The sequence below is a fragment of the Mesocricetus auratus genome, unplaced genomic scaffold (genome assembly GCF_017639785.1).
Source record: "Mesocricetus auratus isolate SY011 unplaced genomic scaffold, BCM_Maur_2.0 Super-Scaffold_100008, whole genome shotgun sequence".
NCBI lineage: Eukaryota > Metazoa > Chordata > Mammalia > Rodentia > Cricetidae > Mesocricetus > Mesocricetus auratus.
In genome coordinates, this window is record NW_024429192.1 from 37,335,906 (window position 1) to 37,345,304 (window position 9,399).

Sequence of the window (9,399 nt, forward strand, 5' to 3'; positions counted from 1 at the left end):
AATAATGCTGCTATGAGTTTAGTGGAACAGATGCCCTTGTATGAATATGCATCTTTTGGGTATATGCCTAGGAGTGGAATTGCTAGGTCTTGTGGTAGACTGATTCCCATTTTCCTGAGGAATCTCCATACTGATTTCCAAAGAGGCTGTACGAGTTAGCACTCCCACCAGCAGTGGAGGAGTGTTTCCCTTTCTTCACATCCTCTCCAGCATAAACTGTCATTAGTGCTTTTTGATTTTAGCCATTTGACAGGAGTAAGATGGTATCTCTGAGCTGTTTCATTTGCATTTTCCTGATGGCTAAGGAATATTGAGCACTTTCTTAAGTGTCTCACATTCATTTTAGACTCCTAAATTGAGAATTCTCTATTTACTTTTGTAGCCCACTTTTTGATTGGATCCTTTGGTGTTTTGGAGACTTGCTTCTTGAGTTCTTTGTAAATTTTGGAGATCGGCCCCTCTGTCAAAAGTGGGGTTAGTGAGTATCTTTTCCCAATCTCTGGGCTGCCTTTTTGCCTTGCTGACAGTGTTCTTTGCCTGACAGAAGCTTCTCAGTTTCAGGAGGTCCCATGCATTAATTGTTGACCTCAGTATCTGTGCTACTAGTGTTATGTTCAGGAAGTGGTCTCCTGTATCAATTTGTTCAAGGATACCTCCCACTTTCTCTTCTAAGAGGTTCAGTGTGGCTGGATTTATGTTGAGGTCTTTGATCCTTTTGGACTTAAGTTTTGTGCAAGGTGATATACATGGATCTATCTGCAGTCTTCTACATGTCAGCTTCCAGTTATGCCAGCACCGCTTGTTGAAGATGCTTTCTTTTTTCCATTGTATAATTCTAGCTTCTTTGTCAAAGATCATTAAGACATAGGTGTATGTCTTAATATTGGGGTATTCAATTCATTCCATTGGTCTGCCTATCTATTTTTGTGTCAATACCAAGCTGTTTTTAGGACTATTGCCCTGTAGCAGAGTTTAAAATCAGGGATGGTGATGCCTCCGGATATTGCCTTGTTGAGCAGGGTTGTTTTGGCTATCTTGGATCTTTTGTTTTTCCACATAAAGTTGAGAATTGTTCTTTCAAGTTCTGTGAAGAATTGTGCTGGGATTTTAATGGGGATTGCATTAAATCTGTAGATTGCTTTCAGCAAGATTGCCATTTTCACTATGTTGATCCTACCTATCCAAGAGCATGGGAGATCTTTCCATTTTCTGGTGTCATATTAATTTCTTTCTTTAAAGACTCAAAGTTCATGTGATACAGGTCTTTCACTTGTTTGGTTAGCATTACCCCAATGTATTTTATGTTGTTTGTGGCTATTGTAAAGGATGATGTTTCTCTGATTTCTTTCTCAGCCCTTTTGTCGTCTGTATATAGTAGGGCTACTGATTTTCTTGAGTTGATCTTGTATCCTGCCACTTTGTTGAAGGTATTTATCAGCTGTAAGAGTTCCCTGGTAGAGTTGTTTTGATTATTTATGTAAACTATCACATCATCTGCAATTAGTGAAAGTTTGACCTCTTCCTTTCCAATTTGTATCCCCTTGATCTCCTTTTGTCTTATTGCTCTGGCTAGAACTTCAAGTACAATATTGAAGAGGTATGGAGAGAGTGGACAGCCTTGTCTTGTTTCTGATTTTAGATGAATCACATTGTGTTTCTGTCCATTTTGTTTGATGTTGGCTGTTGGTTTGCTGCTGTAAAAACCTTTTATTATGTTTAGTTCCTGTTATTCCGGATCTCTTCAAGACCTTTATCATGAAGGGATGTTGAATTTTCTCAAAGGCCTTTTCAGCATTTGGTAGGATGATCATGTGATTTTTTTTCAGCTTGTTTATATGGTGGATTACATTGATGGATTTTCATATGTTGAACCATCACTGCATCCCTGGGATGAAACCTACTTGATCATGGTGGATGAGTTTTCTGATGTGTTCTTGGATTTGATTTGCCAGTATTTTATTGAGTATTTTTGCATCAATGTTTATGTGGGATTTTGGTCTGAAGTTCTCTTTCTTAGTTGTGTATTTGTGTGGCTTGGGTATCAAGGTTATTGAAGCCTCATAAAAAGAGTTTGGCAAAGACCTTGCTGCTTCTATTGCATGGAATAGTTTGAGAAGAATTGGTATAATTCCTTCTTTGAATTTCTGATAGAATTCTGCATTGAGGTCATCTGGACCTGGGCTTTTTTTTGGTTGGGAGACTTTTGATGACTGCTTCTATTTCCTTAGGGGTTATAGATCTCTTTAAGTTGCTTATCTGTTCTTGATTTAATTTTGGCAAGTGATATCTATCCAGAAAAATGTCCATTTCCTTTAGATTTCAAATTTTGTGGAGTACAGGTTTTCAAAGTATGACCTGATGATTCTCTGGATTTCCTAAGTGTCTGTCGTTATGTCTCACTTTCCATTTCTGGTTTTGTTAATTTTTATGTTCAGACTCTGTTGTTAGGTAAATTTGGATAAAGGTTTGGCTATCTTTTTTATTTTCTCAAAGAACCAACTCTTTGTTACATTGATTCTTTGTATTGCTTTCCTTTTTTCTAATTCATTGATTTTGCCCTCAATTTGATTATTTCCTGCTGTCTTCTTCTGTGGGATAAGTTTGTTTTTTTGTGTGTTCTAGGGCTTTCAGCTGTGCTGTTAATTTTCTAGTGTGACTATTCTCCAGTTTCTTCGTGTGGGCACTTAATGCTATGAACTTTCCTCTTAGCACTACTTTCAAAGTGTCCCATAAGTTTGGGTATGTTGCATCTTCATTCTCATTGAATTCTAGGAAGTCTTTAATTTTTGTTTATTTCTTCTTTGACCCAGGAATGATGCAATTGCATATTATTCAATTTCCATGAGTTTGTACGTTTTCTGCAATCTGTGTTGTTGTTGAATTCTAACTTTAACACATGTGGTCTGATAAGATACATGGAGTTATTCCAATTTTTTGTACCTGTTGAGGTTTGATATGTTCCCAAGTATGTGGTCGATTTTTGAGAAGGTTCCATGTGGTGCTAAGAGAAGGTATATTCTTTTTTATTTGAATGGAATGTTCTATAGATGTCTGTTAATCCCAATTGGGTCATAATTTCTATTAGGCCCTTTGCTTCTTTGTTAAGTTTTTGTTTAGTGATCCTGTCTAGTGGTGAGAGTGTAGTGATAAAGTCTTCCATTATAAGTGTGTGAGTTTTTATGTATGATGTGAGTTTTAGTAATGTTTCTTTTATGAACGTTGATGTCTTTTTATTTTGGGCATAGATATTCAGAATTGATACTTCACCTTGGTGGATTTCTCCTGTGATGAGTATGAAATTACCTTCTTCATCTCTTTTGATTTCAGTTTAACGTCTAATTTGTTAGATATTAGGATTGCTACCCCCACTTGTTTCTTGGGTCCATTTGATTGCAAAATCTTTTCCCAACCCTTAACTCTGAGGTAACATCTATCTTTGAAGTTGAGGTGTGTTTCTTGTATGTAGCAGAAGGATGGATTCTGTCTTTGAATCTATTCTGTTAGTCTGTGTCTTTTTATGGGTGAATTAAGACCATTAATATGACCATTGATCACTCATTTGTTTGTTTTGGAGTTGTTGTTGTTGTTGGTAGAATTGTGTGTGGATTTTCACCCTTTTTTTCTTTTGTCTGTTGGTAAAGTGGGATTATCTATTGCCTTTGTTTTTCTGATTGTAGTTAACTTCCTTGGGTTGGAGTTTTCCTTCTAGAACTTTCTGTAGGGCTGGATCAGTGGATACATATTGTTTAAATCTGGTTTTGTCATGGAATATCTTGTTTTCTCCATTTATAGTGATTGAAATCTTTCCTGAGTATAGTAGTCTGGGCTAGCATCCTTGGTATCTTAGTATTTATCCAGGACCTTCTGGCTTCCTGAGTTTCCATGGAGAAGTCAGGTGTAATTCTGATAGGTTTGTCTTTGTATGTTATTTGGCCCTTTTCCTTAGCTGCTCTTAATATTCTTTCTTTATTCAGTATGTTTGGGGTCTTGATTATAAATAGGAAAACTTTGAATTGAGTTGGCAGCTGACAGTTTCCTAGGTTCAGTCCATGATCGTCATAGTGGGGAGCATGGCAGCATGCAGGCAGATGGAGTGCTGGAGGAGTAGCTGAGAGTCCTACATCTTGCAAGCAACTGAGCAAGTGAGTCACTGGACAGTATCCTGAGAATATGAAACCTCAAAGTCTACCCCCACAGTGACACCCCTCCTTCAACAAGACCATACGCACTCCAGCAAAGCAACACCTCCTAATAGTGCCACTGCCTATGAGATTATGGGGCCCAATTACATTCAAACTACTACAGATAGAAATTAGTTTTATTGATAATATTCCCATGCAAAAATTATAGGGACTGATTCAGAGATAACTTACAAAGTTTTGAATAACAGTAAGAGCCTGGAATGGAAATAAGTGATGTGAGCTCAAGAATACACAGGCAGAGAAAATGAATTAGAGAGTTTTCCAGAATTGGGGTTTGCCAAGACAAATGTCTTGGAAGAAAGAGTACACAAGGGATTTGGGGTGTTAACTGAAGCAATATTAAAGCTCTATCATTTAAGGTTGATGACTACCTTATGTCATCCTAGAACCTTCATCCAATGACTGATGGAAGCAGAGATACCCACAGCTAAACACTGAACTGAACTCCTGGAACCCAGTGATAGAGATGGAGGAGTGATGTGCAAAGGGGTCAAGACCGTGCTGGTGAAACCCAAAAAAAAGCTGACTAGACAAGGGGGAGCTCTTGAACCTCAGACTGATGGCTGAGAGGCTATCGAGGGACTGATTCAGACTCCATGAATGTAATGTCAGAGAGGAAGCCTCAGAAATCTCTGGGGCCATGGATAGTAGATTAGTGTTCACCATGACATACAATGAACTTTGGGAGCCCACTCTACATGGAGGGATGCTCTCTCAGCCTGGACACATGGGGAAGGGCCTAGGTCCTGCCCTGGATGAAATGACAGACTCTGGAGATCCCCCCAAGGAGGGCCTCACCCTCCCTGGGGAATGATGTGGGGATTGGGCCAGGGGCTGGGGGGCGGCGGGTTGGTGGAGGGGCAAGGGGGGAGGGGTGGGAGAGGGAGCTGGGATTGACATTTGAAGCATGCATGTTTCTAATTTAAATAAAACATATATTGAAAAAAATTAAAAACTAAAAAAAGAACTGCTTTCAAAGCGTCAAAAAAACAAACCAAAACAAAAAACCAAACCAAAAACAAAACTCTATCATTATCAGAACCAATACTGTATAAGGAGAAATATAGGCAGATGAAGGGAGATGAAGAAGAAGTTTCACAAGATTTAGTGTGAGCTAAATGCCAACCACGTGGATGCTGAAACTAACAAAACATTCTTGCAGAATGGGCTGGAAGAAGACTTTAAGGCAAAGGCTAAACTATCAAGAACTATGAAAGGGCCCAGAAGTTGGGAGGGAATGGCAGCGATGAGGATATAGAAAGCTAGAGAAGGGTGTTTGTTTCAAAGCAGGGCTCTGCTGGGAGTTGGTAGAGGGAGTTGCCGTGAAGAGGCAAGATAATGTTGTATTTTAAGTACAGAGGCAGTGTAGACAGCACTGGGAAGTTTTGACTTGCTGTGTGGTCAGGAGTTGGAGGATTCATCTATGAGAAGGCCAAGGATTCAGGTGTGTTTGTCCACAGTGGATTGGATTCTAGGGGGTGCAGTGTTGAATATGTGTCTACAAGTCTCTCATCTCCTAGGAGTACAAGAACCAACATGCCTTTTGCACACCCCAACTACATCATTATTAAAATGTGTTCTTCATTTAATGTCTGTGAATCTTTAGTGTCTCCCCACATTTTTTGCATTCCTGAGCACTAGTGGAGTGACAATGAGGATTCTACATAACTTCCCAGACAGGTTAAATGAATCAGTCAGTGTTAAGTTGGGAAAGGAAAGGACAGCAACAAGAGACAACAACAATAACAATGTCAGGAAGAAACCCAGAACTCTCATACTTTGTCTTACTTCTTTCTTTAATATTTTCATACAATGTCAGCAAAATGAAAATAATGTTTTCACAAGCATTTTCTAAGGCGTGTAGGTCTGCTGTGTTTAATGTTCATGGGAATTAACCTTCCAGTATAGCAATTGAAAGCCAGATAAAAACAAAGGTTTTTAAAAAGATTTTTTAACAGTTGTTAATTTTTACCTTGGTTTTATCTTTAGTACATATATTACTCACCACTGTTTGCGTTGTAGGCTGTGTCTGTTTTTATATATTCATGCCCTTTATGCTCTCCCAATCCAGGATGCTTTTGAATATGAGTATGTAAAGGCTTTTCTAGTAATACCCGCAACCTAGACACAGGGAGGAGAAATCAGATTCAGGAACTTATAGATCTTGGGGGATTAGTATTTCAAGGAACTCTATTCAGATTGCCTGAATTGTAAGGTGTGAGCACATTAAATTATATACATTTTTATTAGGCTATAAAGTCTGCTTTACATCACTAAATACAGTATTGAAACATGGAGTCATTACATAATATATGATGTATGAAGAACAGACAGGCTATGTATTTCACAGGATTGTCTGTTTTGCCCTGGTGCTGGGAAAGGGCAGAGCGAGTTGATGACTTACCCAGTAAAAGAGTACATTGTGGAGAGTCTTCCTTTATACACCAAAAATGGGTCAAACTAACCAATACATTTCATGTGCTGTGTGTGTGTCCATTATCTGTCTGTCTGTCTGACTGTCTGTCTGTCTGCCTACCTACCTACCTATCTGTATCTATCCATCTATGTGCATAACTATCTGTGGGAGTCAGGGGTTTTGCTGTATAACCTAAACTGGCCTTGGGCTTATGATTTTCTTATTCCAAACTCTTGAGTTCCAAGAGTGTAGGCATTTCATTTATTTTTTACAGTGTCACAAATAGGTCCATATAATTTTGTCAATAAAAGAAAACTTTTTAAGAATGTATGTGATCAGTGATCAAGTATTTTTCAATGAATTTATAATGTATGTATGAGAAGACAGAGGTGTATAGCCAGTAACTCCTCCCTTGAACTTTCTAAGAGGTTTCCACAGAAGTTAACTTTGGGGTAAGACTCAGGGTTGGAGAACTCATATAGTCACTACTTCTAATAAAGGCCCTATTTGTCTGCTTCATTCATGTGTTATTGTGTATGCCTTGGGAAGAGAGTGGAGAGAGTGCTTGCTTTTTACGATGTGCTTAGTGCTGTCAAACACTGTGTATATATTGTTTCATCTAATTCTTACAAGAGGCTGGTAACATGGACATTGAATTATCTCATTTTATGGTGAGAAACCAAGCCCCAGTCAGAAGTCAGGATATGAAAGATTTAAGAGTCAAGTTGGATTTTTGCAATCTGGTGATGGTGCTCTCATGGCTGTTATTCTGTGGGCATGGATTGAGTGCAGACCAACACAGGCAGGCTGAATATGTTTTCAAGGTCAAACAGAGGTATATTTTAGAAAGATATGTTGTCTTCAAACACTTCAGAGATCTACAGAATATGGCAAGCATTTAAGATATTTTAATAACATAGGTTTTTTTTTTCATAGGTTGTTTTTTATGCCAATGAGACATGACTGCTACTGGTAGCACCAGTCTACTCCAGAGAAGATGATGGGCATTAAAGAAACTCCACATGGAGTTTACTTTCTTTGTGACAAAAATAACCACTGGGCAAGAAAGCACCCTTGCCTCGACTGCTGACAGTATGCTGTCCAAATGGGACAGGCAGGACACAAGAGAGTGACTGCCCAACCTTGCCAAGACAAGGTGGAACAGTCCTTCAAAACCCTGCTTCATAGAAAAGTCTCACAAATATGTTAGGCCTATAGGCCAAAGATGAATGTCCTAGTGTTGCAGAGGAACACTGGGTGACTGTCCAGGTAGGCAGCTGTTTTTGTCATTTCTCACATTTTTTTGAAGTCATTTGCTCACACTTCCTGCTTACTCAGTTAATATTTCCTTCTTGGGCCTCTGAGGGAGTTGATAACTAGGTAGTTACATCTTTCCTTGTTTACCAGATGCAGAAAAGAAGCTCACTAAAGAAATGTAAAGTGTAAAAGGTTGATAGACATTAAAAGATAATTTGGTAATGCAAATTAGAGCAGAAAGTGAATTAGGTACAACTTTTTGGACTCACCAAGGCAGGATAGATAATGGAGTATTTTTTTCTGGATTGGTCAAATCCAGAAATGTAAATGCACTAAACTTTGTTGATATACTTTTTTTCCTCTCCCTCCCCTTCTCCCCCATCCCCCAATCCTCCCAACCCATCACCCCCACTCTATCCCCTTTCCACTCCCCAGGGAGGGCAAGGGCTTCCATGAGGGATATTCAGAATCTGTCACATCATCCCGGGAAGGGCCTAGGTTCTTTCCCATGTGTTCAGGCTGAGTGAGAGAGCATCCCTCTTTGTGGTATGGATTCCCAGAGTCCATCTGTATGCCAGGAATAAATACTGCTCTACTCTCCAAGGTCCCACAGATTGCCAACGCCTCCTCTCTGTCACACAGGTTCAGTGGGAGGGTGTCTGGATCAGTCCCATGCTGGCCCCTCAGTCTGGGGTCCATGTGCACCCCCTTGTTTAGGTCAGCTGCTTCTGTGGGTTTTGCCAGCATGATCTTGTGTTGGGGAAGTCCTGTGTATTTGTCAAAAAAGCACTGCTGGCCAATAGGAATCTAGATAGGTGGGACTAGGAGTCCAGGAGAACTCTGGGAAGGAGAAACACAGGAAGTTGAGATGTAACGCCATGGGGTAGGAAGCTCAGAAACTTCTCCGGTAAGAGACATACTTAGATTAACAATTATGGGGTAATTACTTAGGTCAGAGCTAGCCAGTAAGAAACAAGTAAGGCCAACAGCTTCATAATTAATATAGCCTCCCGTGTGTTTATTTGGGACTGATGCGGCTCTAGAACCAGGCTGGCGGGAAGGCTTCTCTTTACAATCTTGATTCTTTTGGTCATCACTCCTCTTTGCAACTGGGTTCCAGGAGTTCAATTCAGTTCACAGCTGTGGGTGTCGGCCTCTGCTTCCATCAGCCATTGGATGAGGGTTCTAGGATGGCATATAAAGTAGTCATCATTCTCATTATCATGGGAGGGCATTTAAGATAGCCTTAATGCCAGTTGGTGTCATTCTTGTAGATCTGTGAAGATCTCACTAGTGCCAGATCTCTCCTATGACTTATAATGGCTCCCTCTTTTATGATATCTCCCAGCCTTTTCTCCTCTATTCTTACCCTGGCTCAACCTTCCTGCTCTCCCATGTCCTCCTCTCCTCCCTTTTCCCCCCCAATCCAATTAGGAGATCTCATCCCCTAACCCTTCTCTGGGTTACCATGCATATCTCTCTTAGGGTCCTCTAAATTTTGTTGATATACTTATTGCCTGTATA